Below are 12,865 nucleotides of genomic sequence, written 5' to 3'. Positions count from 1 at the left end.
TCTTTTGGGAAACTTTTACTCTGGTTTTATCTCTTTTTTAGTAAAATCCTCTCTTTCACTAGTGGATTTAGCTAAGACACAAAACTGTAGATCTTAATGATATCAGTGACTCACAATTACTTTTATGAACTGACAAAACACTGAGGCTACATTATGGAGAAAGGCTGCCCTAATTCTGGTATGAAACTGGAGTTTGGGTCAAGGGCTGTCACTTTTGGAAAACTCTCGTTTTCATTCAGATTAACAGCACTTCAGAAACCCCAGACTCTGACGAGAGCCTGCCCTTTGCTCTTTATGTCAACATGTGAAACCTGCCAAACACAGAACTGGTTATTTTTCCTTTCCAAGAACAGAGGTGTCTTAAATACTGCATTATATGGGCTTTGTTTAAGACCAGACCCTAAAGGGTAAAATCTCAGCAGTCCCTAGGAGCATCTATGATTCCATAACTTTAACAGAAGTTATTATTTAGGATGTCGTTGGCTGAAAACTGCCCCTCCCACTCTACCCTATACAACTTAACTGCAATTTTGCCCCCAGAAGGGACATCAAGCTCTTGATGCTCACTCTTGCCAGTGGCTTTTAAATAGGAAATAAAAAAGAGACAGTTTCAAAGGTGCTGACCCCAAGGCTTAACTCAGTAGAAGACAGAAGAGCAGCTCACAGCGCTTTTCAAATCCACGGGGTTAGATGATGGTCCAAACACGAAACATCTGTTGGACAAGCGTTCGGCTTCTACTGCCTCATCCCAGGATGACCCAAAAGACCTCCTTCATCTCAAGGGTATGTGATTGCCATGTTTATGGTCTCTTGTTTCTCACTTGTTTCCTGTTTGTAGGTGCAGCAACAGGAGTGGGATGACAAACACCAGCTACAAGGGTTGCTGAGTAGTTTCAATGCAAAGGAGTTCAGTTCCCGACACACAGCCTCACCTGGGATGGGATTCAGACCTTCTCTTAAGGTCTGGGCTCCTCTCTTTCCATTTCCCCTGTAATGTCTGCAGGGAGAGACACCCTTTGAGGCTCCACTTCCTGGGGCACAGGGAGGAATCACTCTCTGAACACAACCCTCTCCTTTTACTGACCACAAAGGCACCAAGTTCCATTTTTTCCTACCTGGAACACATTTTCCAGGCAGAAAAATAGGAGGTACCTGGAGCTCAAGGACAGCTCCACCAAAAAATTTCTGATTTAGAAGATCCACATTGAAATCTACTTCTTCTCAGGTGCCTCCTTCCTTTTTTTTTTCTACAAAAAGCATCAGGAGATATTTTACTGTGCATGTGGGACTTTCATCTTGCTGCTGCACTGTAAGAACAGGCAGTGTCTTCTGCTGGGTCTATCTTTTGAATATATCTAGAAATTTTTTATGTGTGTCAAGCACTCCTGGAATCTGGATAGGCTTTCTCTGGCAGAACATTTGGAACAGACAGGGAATCTAAATAAACAAGCAGAATCCTGACTGTGATGATGAAGGATTACATGTTTCTTTCCATCTTACTTTGTAGTATTTTCAACAACTGAAAGCTGGGGAGGGAGCCTGCCTTGATGAATACCATTTCATTTGCTTTGGAAACCCCCAGCAGTGGGAAACCATGGCCAGTCAACACAAACACAGCAACTGCTTCCACTCCCTTGGAAGCTCTTGTTCCTCATGCAAAAGCACTGTGGGCCTTTGCTATATGGCAAATTCTTGCCCCAACTGTTCTCTCACTAGGGCTCTTCTATAAATGTGTGCTAGGAAGATGGGGAGATCACAGAGGGCCAGAAACTGGGCTGAAAAGGAGGGAGTTTGGTTTTGATCACAGCTCATTCCAAGTGCTCTTTGAAAACAGCCAGCACATCTTGGCTTTTGTGTTTGCCAAACCCTTGCAAAACCTCAAGCAGAACACTTCTTGAATTTAAATCCCTGCAAAGGAGGACACTGAGCGAGGGAAATATGTTTGCTGGGAAGACATGAGGTGGAAACTCTATTTCATGAGGGATTTCCTGCATTTTCCATGGATGCAGTGATAGGCATGACCTATGCCAGAATCCAATGCAGAGGAACAAACACTTCATGCAGCTGAAGTGGGAGGTTGTGTGAACCCAACTGCGTTTTCATATGTCTGGGCTGGCTGGTGGGGGAAAAGAAAACATCAGGGATGGCGTTATCCTCATCTCAGAGACACTCCTAAACATTCTGAGGTTGGTCCTCTGTCAGCAGAGGTAGACTTGCTCTATAGAGCTACTCAATACCACTCAATTCTCAAATACCATCAAAAGCTAGCCAGCTCATTTGCTTATAGCGTTTCTCTACAGTCCTTGCTCTCCAGTCTGAATCACACAGCTTAGTGCTTAAATTATCTGGTGATACCCAGAGACATCACAGGAACATCACAGTTATAAAAAACCGAGGTACTATCAGACATGCACGGCTTTGTTTGCCAGCAGGGTAGGTGATAGGAAGAGCCCAGCTTGATAACTGGATGCCTGCCTGCAACTGCGAGACTATCAGCTGGAAAATAAACACTTTGTTTCTTCTGCATGGGGAAAAATAACAAGATGGAGTCCTCTCATTTTCACTGGCTGGTTACAAATAGCATTTTTCACAGGGCTTTGAAGTGGGGATGATGAGGATGATGATGATGATGATGATGATGATGATGATGATGATGATGTTTAAGTGTGAGTGCTGTCCTGCCCTTGCTCTTACTGCTGGGGCTGTGATTCACCTGGCTGCAACCAAGTTACCCTTAAACTGGTGCTGAGAACTGTGTAACTGTGACAGCTGTGAGCTCAGCACAGCCTGGATAAAAAACCCAGCAGCTGAACAAGCAGGTGAGAAGTTAATCAGTCCATGTTGCTACTCGGATGCTTGGGAAATGAAGAGAAGGACCAAGAAATGGCTCCATAGGCAAACCTTATAGTTTATTTTCCAAATTCCCTTCAAAATTTGAATTCCCTAGTGACCCATAATTCAGAAGAGTTTTTTGGTCTGAAGATTTGTCTGCACGTTTGCTTGTTCCACAGTTTTGTGAGGAAGGCATACTCAGTAGTGGACACCCAAGTTCAGAGCAGTACCAGGAGATGTAATGAGAAAGGTGGCACAAGAACCCTACAGATCCTGAGGATTTATCCCAGACAGCCTACAACTGTGAAACTGCATATGAAATATATTTGAGTGTTTGTCTGAGAGACCATATCACAAATATACCCATTTTAAAATTTCACCCTATCTAGGAGATTTACAAAATCTGTCCATTTGCCAAAGAAATCAGCACTGAATAGAATAGAAATAGCACTAAATAGAACAGAAACATGGAATCATTAAGGTTGGAAAAGACCTCCAAGATCATCCAGTCCAATCATTAACCTAAAAAACTGATTCTGGAGCAGCACATTATAGGCATGCAAAACCCTTATAGGCATTACCAAACACCCTGAACTGATGAAGATATACATTTGTCTGATTGACAGACATACACCTTCCTTCTACAAGCTTGATTTGAATGGGACAGGGGATAAAGGTGCCATGGATAAAGGTGTGATGGTAGTGTTCATCCACCACAAAATGTCCAGAAGTGGTTGAATTTAGTGTTACAGAACTCAAGTCACTCAAAACCCAGCAGTGGCACCCAAGGCTTGCCCTTCACCTACCCAAGGGAGAGATGTTGAGTCCCAGCGATCTCCTCATCCATGCTCCTTATGGCAACACTGCTAAAAAACACTGGAGTCCCACTACCTAAAAGTCTTTCCTGTGGGAGCGAGCACGTTGCATGGAAAGAAAGACAAGGAATCAAAGAATAGCAGGAGGGGTCTGGCAGTGGGGAGCATTGGGTTTGGGATGGAGTGTCCTAACCTCCAGTTACTGGGATTTTTTCAGCCAAGACTAACACTCGTGCTGAAGTGTGGAAAAGTTCCTGTCAGCACTGTTAAAGCATTATGTTGTGGGGGCATGGCAGGGCTGAGTTAAACCACCTTTGCTTGCTGCAAGAACAGCCTTTTTCAGAGGTACAAAATTGGGGTCACAAGGACATATCCAGCATCACTGGCATTAATGGAGATGAGCCGGAGTTTCACCCTAGGACCTCATATGAATCACCAAGATGCATAGGACCTGGATGGAGAAAGAAATTGTTGTGGCTGTTGTTACCTTACTGAATGTTGGGTCAGCATTTGCCACAGGAAATGTAATGTTTGTAGCACAACTCTCCAGTTCATTCAAAATATTAGAGATGGCGTTTCTTGGGGGGTATGAAGCACTGCCTACAGGAAGCCTCTGCCAGGCTACACCCACCCTGAGGTGTCTCAGCTCTCAGCACTGTTTTTCATCCTCATTTCACTCCTTATGAAAAGCAGATTTTCTCTTTAATCTCCTTAGATGCAGCTAGTCAAGGGAAGTCATCTTTCCCAACAGTCATCAGAGAGGAATGGGCACATCCAAAAAGAAACTTCTTGCCTATCTTAGACACTTACCTTTGGTGGACCACCTTTGGAGACTCCTGCCTGGATAACTATCTCAGACTGGGATTCATCCCACCATGAGTCCCATCAAATGGCATCTGAATGGCACTGACTTCCTAGGGCAGGCTGCAAGGGCAGGATACAGATAATTTTCTTGGAGTTTGGAGAAGCTTGCCCTGGAAACAGACCGAAATCCATGCCCATGGGCACTTGGGGGTCTTTAAAAAGAGCTTTGTTCTGATCTGCATCAAGCCACTGTTTGGTGTGAAGGTATCTGAACTGCTGGTGGCATCCATTTCAAAACCCCACACTTCCCCTTCAATCTCACAGCCCTTGCACCCCTGCTCTGGCTGGGGTGGTTTTAGAGGATGCAGGGTCATTAGAGGGCACTTGAGGACTAGTGAAAAGACCCTCAGCCCTGGAGGTACCTGAAGAAAGGTCCCTGGCCCCAAAACCACACCTCGAGCTTGTCCTGGGGCATTGCTTTCCCCCAGCACTTTGAGCCCTGAAGCCTGAAATGCTGCTGAGAGAGAGGAAGCAAAGATACCAAGTGAGAGTCACACCAAGTCACCTCTGCCAGGATTGGAAATGGAGGTGGGAACACGTCGTCACAGTGACTGCAAGTGCCCAGGAAGGGATCAACACCTTATTCCCTATACTTGTGAAGGAAAAAAAGCCAAGGGTTTAGCGAGAATAGAAACCACACTCATCAAGAAGACAAGAAAGGGGGGAAAAAAAAAAGGTGTAGGGTATGAGCCACACTGCCTACCACAGGCACTTCACTCGTGCCAAGTGAGCAGATAAGTCAGTCCTGACAGTAAATCCCTAAATTCCCTGCCCAGGCAGTGGGAGACAGAAGGTCTCCAGGAAGAGAAAAATAAATCAAGAGGGTACGACCTCACTCTGGGGCACCTCCAAGTTCCTTTCCTCTGCTCACTGACCACGCAGTCAGCAAGGGAGGCACACAAGAGCCAGCCCGCTGCTTTTCCCCGGCACTCTGCGGCGGAGGGACGCCGCTCTTGCCTTGTTTCCTTTGAACACTTTCCTCCGAGCGATTCGCCCTGGATGCCACAGGAATGCGGTGGTGGATGGGGAGGGGAGTGGCAGTGAAGTCTAAGCTGTTTAGCAGGAGCAGCCGAACTCCTGCTCCTCGCCTGGGCTCGGTGCTCAGCCCCACCTGCCCCGTGCCTGCTGCCTGCTGCATTTCCAGGAGCTTCCCAGCCTCAGCACCTCCCCAGCTTCCAGCAATGTGTGCCCGCGGAGATGGGCCAGGGCTGGGGAAGCGGAGGGTCTTGGAGCCTTCCCAGGGTTTTAACCCCCATGAAACCCTGCCAGCCTCTTTGCTGAGACTCACATCACCCTCCTCTGACTCCCTCCACCAAAACTACCCAGGGTGGCCAGCGGAATAAGGAACGCGGGGTGGCACATGCCTCCACAGCGTACAAAAGCAGAGACAGCAGCCAGGACACCACTCCCTGCTCTCCACCCCTGTTACAGGGGATGTACAGAGCTCATTGCAAGGACAGAGAGCTCACAGACTCTGCAGCACAGCTGTTCGCAAGGGAGAAACACAATCCAAGGAAATGCAGCATCTGCCCTTGTTTCTTCTAAGCACCATGCATGGCTGGTGGGTATTCCTGATACACCTCTGTCCTGTTCCTGGTGAGGAGCATGCAGTGCTCCTAACTGGATTAAGCTGCTCAGTTACAGGTAAATGATCCTGAATGTTAAAGTGCACTACCCAGCTGAGCTTAAAGGAAAATGTTTTGAGGAAGGACAAACAAAATATTTTCTCCATGGTTTTAACAAGAAAAGGTAGGTTTAAGTCGACCTTACAGAACAGGCTACTTCAGAGATATCTGCATTTTGCTCTGCCTGAACGCTAGAAATGTCCAGAATTACACAGTTACTGTTTTTTCTTTCTTTTTTTTTTTCTTTTTTTTTTTTTTTTAATTTCAATCTCAGAGCTATGGTAGCAGTTTCAGCATGTTTCAGCTGGGCTTCAAAAGTCCCTGTGAGAGGCTTTTTCCCCCAACAATATGTACAGAAGCTTTTCATTTTCACAGCTACCAAACTTACCAAAACTTGCTATCCACTTTAATTTTCAACTCAGCTTTTTCCCACCTAGTATTATTATTGTCACAATAAAAACAATTAGGTCTGATATGCCTAAAACGACTTTGCCAACATACCTTACCCCAAGTGTTTTGTTGTCTGACTGGAAGTTGCTGTGTGACCAGCTAAACTTGTTTTACTTGGCTTGTATTTCAATAGGATTAGATCACCATTCCCCCCACATATACACACAGAGAACTAATTAAATACCAAGGAAGGGATAAAACCAGCAAGATCCAAAATCAGAATGTATTGTGTCCTTCCCTCTCACTGGTGGGAACACAGGGAAAGGAGAAACTGCTGATCAGAGCAGCACAGCATCTTATGATTTGCCCCTATTTACTGAATTTTTTTTAATTAACTGACCTTTACCTTGTGTTACAGCAGCTTCTAGAAACTTACTTCATTTTAGTGGTCCTGTCAAGTAGACAGAATACACCCTATAGCACAGTAGCAGTCAGGGAAGTACAGTATATCCAAATATACCATCCCCAGATGCAGCTGAAGCTGAGAGCGAGCATCAGATTGTGAAGAAAAATATGTATCTTTACTAATATTAATTTGCATGAGAACAGTATTAGTTTGAAGTAGTATTATCCTTGGTTTGGGGTGTTCACATTAACTATGGTTTATTTCAGTCTAATGTATTACAACTCGTAGAATTCTGAGAGTCCTGACAGAGGGGACTGATGTTTGGTGTGGCAGGTGCTGCAGGGGTATCTGTGAGCTGAGGTTTAGCTTAAGCAGGGGTTTTAAGGGGTACAAAAGAACAGGTGGGAGACGTGGACTGTGGGAGAACAGGGGGCACGTGGAAACAAGATTGATTAAGGGCTGAATGAATTCAGAACCTCTGGGGGGTAAGGCCATGTCAGACCGCCCTGTACCCCTCAGCAGGTTCAGAGTGCAAAGGCTCGAGCCCACCTCCTCTGTTGCTGAGGCAGGAAGATCTGGGATCAGTAAATATTTAATAAAATAAATGTTATATATAATATGAAGAGAACCTTTGTTTCTCTGTCACCTATAAGTCAAAATGGGGAAAGAGAGAAGCAGAGCAAATCCTAGCAGGCTGTGGGTGGGTATTGGCATACGGCCACAACGTGACTGCAATGCATTAAATTCTGCCTCTCAAGAAAGCAAGGAAATGGACATTTACTGTAATTGGAGTCCATGTCTCCCCCCCAGAAAATATATCATACCCAGGGGCATTTGTATGCACAGGGGGAGAACCCATGCTGAGAAAGGCAAATGTTTAAAGTTAATGCAACTTCTATAAAAGTCAAGTTGCCCTATAAATCCCTCCACTCTGGATATGTTGGCTTCACACTGCACACAAGCTGCTGCAGCTCAGCTGCCTTTACAAACAGATAGGATTTCCTTGGCTGAAGGCTCAGCTGGAAGCCCTGAGTGTGCCTTGCTGCTGTGCACAGCTTCCGTATTTCAAAGAGAAATTGCAGGTGCCCCAGGGCAACCTGCTGCCCTACAGTGCCACTGGGGAGGGGAAATGTTCACATCTCTCCTGAGCATCCATAGAAACTTATGGAGACATTTCACTTCATTTGCCAAGTCCTGAAAAGCATGGGGAGTGAAAAGGGCACACTCAGACTTGTATTTATCCGTGTTTGGTGGGTCCCTTGTGGTAGTCTTTGCATCACCCTGCTTAATGTATGTAACCTCAGTTCTGGGTAGGAAACATTGGCTTTCTGATCTTTTTCTACAGTCTCTACAGAGAGAGATTTCTCTGGAGGATGAGTCAGAGGAAGTAATTTAGAGCAGGGAATCAGGCACTGAGTTGAATAGTACTGAAACAACTCCAACACGGTGCTTACGCACACAGTGGAGATGCCCCTGTCATGGCAGGAGCAGGACAAGAGGTTCTAATGAAGCCTTTCCCTGCAAGAAGTAAGGGATTTGTGAAACCTGGATAGAAATGATGGCAGCAGCATTGAAGTCAGGCTGGATAAAACACACAGGCTTGACAAAGAGCACCTGCATCAGCTCCCGAGCTGCTCTGCAAGCCCAGAGCAAAGAGGAGACCTCAGCAAGGAGCTGTCTGCTGTGCCTCACACCAGCAGCCTCGGGAGAGGTGACTGAGCCAGCAGGGCTGAGGACCAGGTCCAGCCCTCATTCAAGGACAGAAGTGCCATGGGTTGTCACAGGGGTGAAATGGAAAAGCTTTGGTAAGGTTGAAGAAGCAAAGACAAAGGGATGGAAAAACAAACATCTGTGATCTGCAGGCACTCTCTGACTAATGTCAGTGCCAAGAAAGGGACCAAATGCCTGAGAGACTAATCAGCAGCTCTGAAGCACTAACATCTGGCTGACGGGAGCTCACTGCTACTCACAGATATTCCTGTCCCACCAGGCAGCCCAGCACAGCCTGTCCACAGCTCCGGCTGCTGCGTGGGTTGTAAATCCTGAAAGGGCCCCGGACCACCCTGGGTGAGATAAATGGGCAACAGGCTACTCTGAGGATGGCAGGATCTGGCAAATAGGCATTTTTCAAGATGGAAAGATGTGGTATTCAGGAGACTGCTCTCCTCCTTGCACGTACTCAAACGGCCCTAAGCATTTGGGGTGTTAATGACTGTTTCTATAGGAGAAAAAAGGTGCAGTTTTCACTCTAGCCAATTCCTCAGATCTGGTTCTATTTCTGGACCAGTATTTCAATTCTCAGCAGAAATACAGGGTCAGGGAAATACAGGGTCATACTTGAAATCCAGCATCATATTTAATGGCCAAAGTCTCTCCTTGCTGCTTTGCTGCATTTCACACAGACACAGAAGCACCAGAAGTTCCCACCATGTGCTGCACAACTTACTGCCTTATACAGGGAAAAGCTTTTCACACAGGGCTGGCTACAATGCCTGTGGAAAATAAGGTCATATGGGAAGGTTGAGTCAGGCCTCCCCATACACACACGAGTGCTGGGGCACTCTTTCCAGCCTGATTTCAGGAGGAGGGTTGCAGCCACAGTTACAGAGGACGAAATGCTCGCAGGGCTGGTGGATGCCCTGTGGTGAACTCTTCCCTGCAAGCATCTAAATTATAGAGCACACACCCTACTGCTGGTTAATGTTGCAGTGATGGCTCTCAACTGTTTAATCCTATGTTAATAATTGTGCTGGAGAGAGATAATTACATAGCAAGTGCCACACCACTGCACAGTGAGCACATGGTGATACCTTTGAGCTACAGTTCAATCATGCACTGCCTTGGGGTTTGGCTCTTTTGTGAATAACTGCACCGAGGTCTGAAAAATCTCAAAATATCCTGCTGTTACGTCCATTTACCTGTAAAATCTGCAATTGTTTCTGGCCAAATATTTAGGGACAGGGCAGCAAATGCATCTCCCTGTAAGATTGTGTTACTGTTTGTGTATGCAAGGGCTTTCAATGTGATTGTGAAATTAATTTTCTCTATCAGTCCAAAATTCTTCTGTGGAATTTGTTTTGCCTTTCTCATATTTCTCTGACACAGAACTTATCTGTACTTTCGCCAGCTTTGTATTGCATCGCTTTAGCAATAGCAAGGGCCAGGGAATGGACAGCCTTGAAGAAAAGATGATCTGGATTGCCTCACACCCCTCCTGCAGCAGCAATCACAGTACCCACACCAGTCACCATCCCCACAGCTCCACAAAAATTGCCTAACATCATAGTATTAAAAAAAAAAAAAGACAAAAAAGATGGCAAACCCACTGCGAGGAAGCCAGGACCTGCGCTCCAGTCTAGTCCTATAATTAGGACACTTGCCCTGTCTTTTGACAATGATAATGTTGGAAGAACAAAATCTCTATCATTCTGAGCTGTGTTATATGAACAGCTTGTTCTCATTCAGCAACACGTGCACTTCACACCTCATCAAAGAGGGCAGATAAAATGCATGTCCTCATCAGAGGAATAGAACTGGAGATCTCTACTACGGTGAGGGCATAACCAGTTTGGGGAAAGTAGGTTCAGTAAATAGCTTCCCTGTGCTTCAATTCCCTGTCTGCAAAATTGGGGATTACAGAACATCTGTGACTTACACAGTTTTCTGAGTTATTATAATCTAATCCAGAAAGGTCTATATTCAAAGCCTGAATAGTGTGGGGACAGGAGCAATAGGAGAGCCAGGACCTATGGGCAGATACTTCACTTGCATGCAGAGTGGCCACAGTGCTTCTCTGTGCAAGTTCAGAGTATGAGCCCAGAAACCGTGTTTTTCCTTAGGTGCTGGTGGGCATTGCCCATAACTGCAGCCTTGTCTCCAGCAATCTGGAAACACATTGTTCAGTAAGGATCCCAAATAAATTGCCCATCACTGGACCATGTGACTGAGCTTTCAATATTGAGGGATCTAGTCAATACAAATTTGCAATATAAAAACTGTATCTTTCTGTGTCACTGATCAAGTCATTGAAGTCCACATTTTCCAAGAAGGGGAAAATCCTGGCTTTGTGAACATGGCTTAGATATGGCTCAGATACATGAGCAATGTCCATGGTCCCAAGACCAAAGGTTTCCAGTATGATCCAAGCGACAACTTCCAGCAACTGCATTTACTGGGCCATGGAATACAAAACTAACCATTCCTTAGGCACCATTCACCAACAAAATGGGTGTGAGTGGTTGGGCAACAACATGCTGATGGTCACTGCTCTTATTATTCTGTACCTAAGGGTCAGAAAACCAGCAGAAAAGCCAGCAGAAGGATACACAAGGGGTTTTTGCAGGAATGGAAGGAAACTTTTATTCTCACTCATCATCTAGGTAAGAAATTAATGGGAGTATGAACTAATCTGGAAGAGCACAGCAAGAACACGGCACTCAGCCTCTGGAGGGAATGGTAAAGACCCTTTCCAGAAGGTATTTCTGAGGCCTCTCTTCATCTGTCAGGTGTGGTTTAGGGGTTAGTACACGTAAACTGCAACACAAACTCAGCTGATAAAACTGTATGACCAATTTGTTTAATCTGAGCCCCATCCAGGCTGATCTCTCAGTTCTACCTTGCTGTTTAATCCTGTCAATAAGTACATCCCTGTACTGGCATACAGCACCTACACTTCTCATGGCAGCCAGTATTGCTCAATCAAACTGATGGTCTACACTGCTCCCTCCGGATATTTGTGAGGCATTTCAAGTGAAAAAAACCAACAACAAAAAAAAAATCCTAAGAAATTGCATAATTCCACATGTTTTTCCTTCCACATTCTCCCCACCCTAGAGACTCTGCCACTTAGTAACATTGCTTTATTTAATCCCTTCCTAAAATACTCTTTTACCATTGAGAACTTTGCAACTGTTTGGGAGTGGGATGAGTTGTTTGCTGTTTTGATGGAAAGAGAGAAACTAAATTATTTCCTGGCTGAGATTTATGTGTCAAGTTTTATCTTGCAGCCAGGTTTTTTTAGCCAAGTTATAAAATCTGAAGATAATTCCAACTCTCATCATCAGTGACTTTTATGAAGCAATTCAGGATATGTGCAGGAATAAAAGGAAACTCCTCACCATGGAGCTTTTCATGGAAATGAAGAGACACATTCCTGCACAGAAGGAAAGGGCAGGAACACGTCAGCCTAAGCAGAAAGCAGAATCCCAGCTTACTAAAAACTCATGAACATGTTGATGAACCCATGTTTCTTTAATGCTTTGGATGCAAATTGAGAGCGAGGCAGAGGTTGCACTTGACTGTGGACAAAACAAAGCTGAGTTTTGCTTGAGACATTAGGCTTTTGAAAACTTAAGAGCAAATGCCTTGATGTGATACTGTAAAGATGCTCCTGATCTCCTGAGATTATTCAGTTCAATGCTGGTCAGCTGGAAGGTATTATGGTCATGTTTTCTACCAAAAGAACACTGAAATCCCTTGCTAAGCCATGGATAATGTTGTACTTCTCCACCCTTTCTGTCACCTTTGCCATGCCAGACCCAGATGGCCTGAGCCATGCCTGAACAGTAAGTTGGCCAGAGCAGTTGCCAGGTGGACAGGCTTAAAGGAAAGAACAGAGAGGCAGAAGACACAAGTAACTGAAAGTTCCAGAAACCCACAGTGAGACTTGTGTGCCTAAAACTCAACGTCTCAGGCAAGACACCCCAAAAAGTCTGGGGCTGTTGGCTGTGTCCACATGAGCAAGTCAGTTGGAGCAAGAGGAATGTATCTGTGGACTGAAGCTCTAGATGTGTTTGGGGTAGGCAAACAGACAGGGAAAGGGTTCAGAAGGTGTGTGAAGGACCAGCTATGAATCCCTCATGTTCCCATTAGGAGTTGGTGCACATCATACAGGCAGCTGGAGCTATCTGGCTGTGTTTCCCCCAGGAGGAATC

General features: G+C 45.4%; 1 protein-coding gene across 1 annotated transcript in view; it reads right to left on the bottom strand.

Moving 5' to 3' along the window:
* The window catches only part of CCDC3 (coiled-coil domain containing 3), a 34,954-nt gene that overhangs the window by 2,226 nt on the left and 19,863 nt on the right, over window positions 1-12,865 (bottom strand). The gene's annotated exons all lie outside the window — the stretch shown is intronic.

Source organism: Corvus hawaiiensis, chromosome 4 (assembly GCF_020740725.1).
Source record: "Corvus hawaiiensis isolate bCorHaw1 chromosome 4, bCorHaw1.pri.cur, whole genome shotgun sequence".
NCBI lineage: Eukaryota > Metazoa > Chordata > Aves > Passeriformes > Corvidae > Corvus > Corvus hawaiiensis.
The sequence above is the reverse complement of the archived record's forward strand: the minus strand, read 5'-3'. Positions and strand labels throughout refer to the sequence as shown.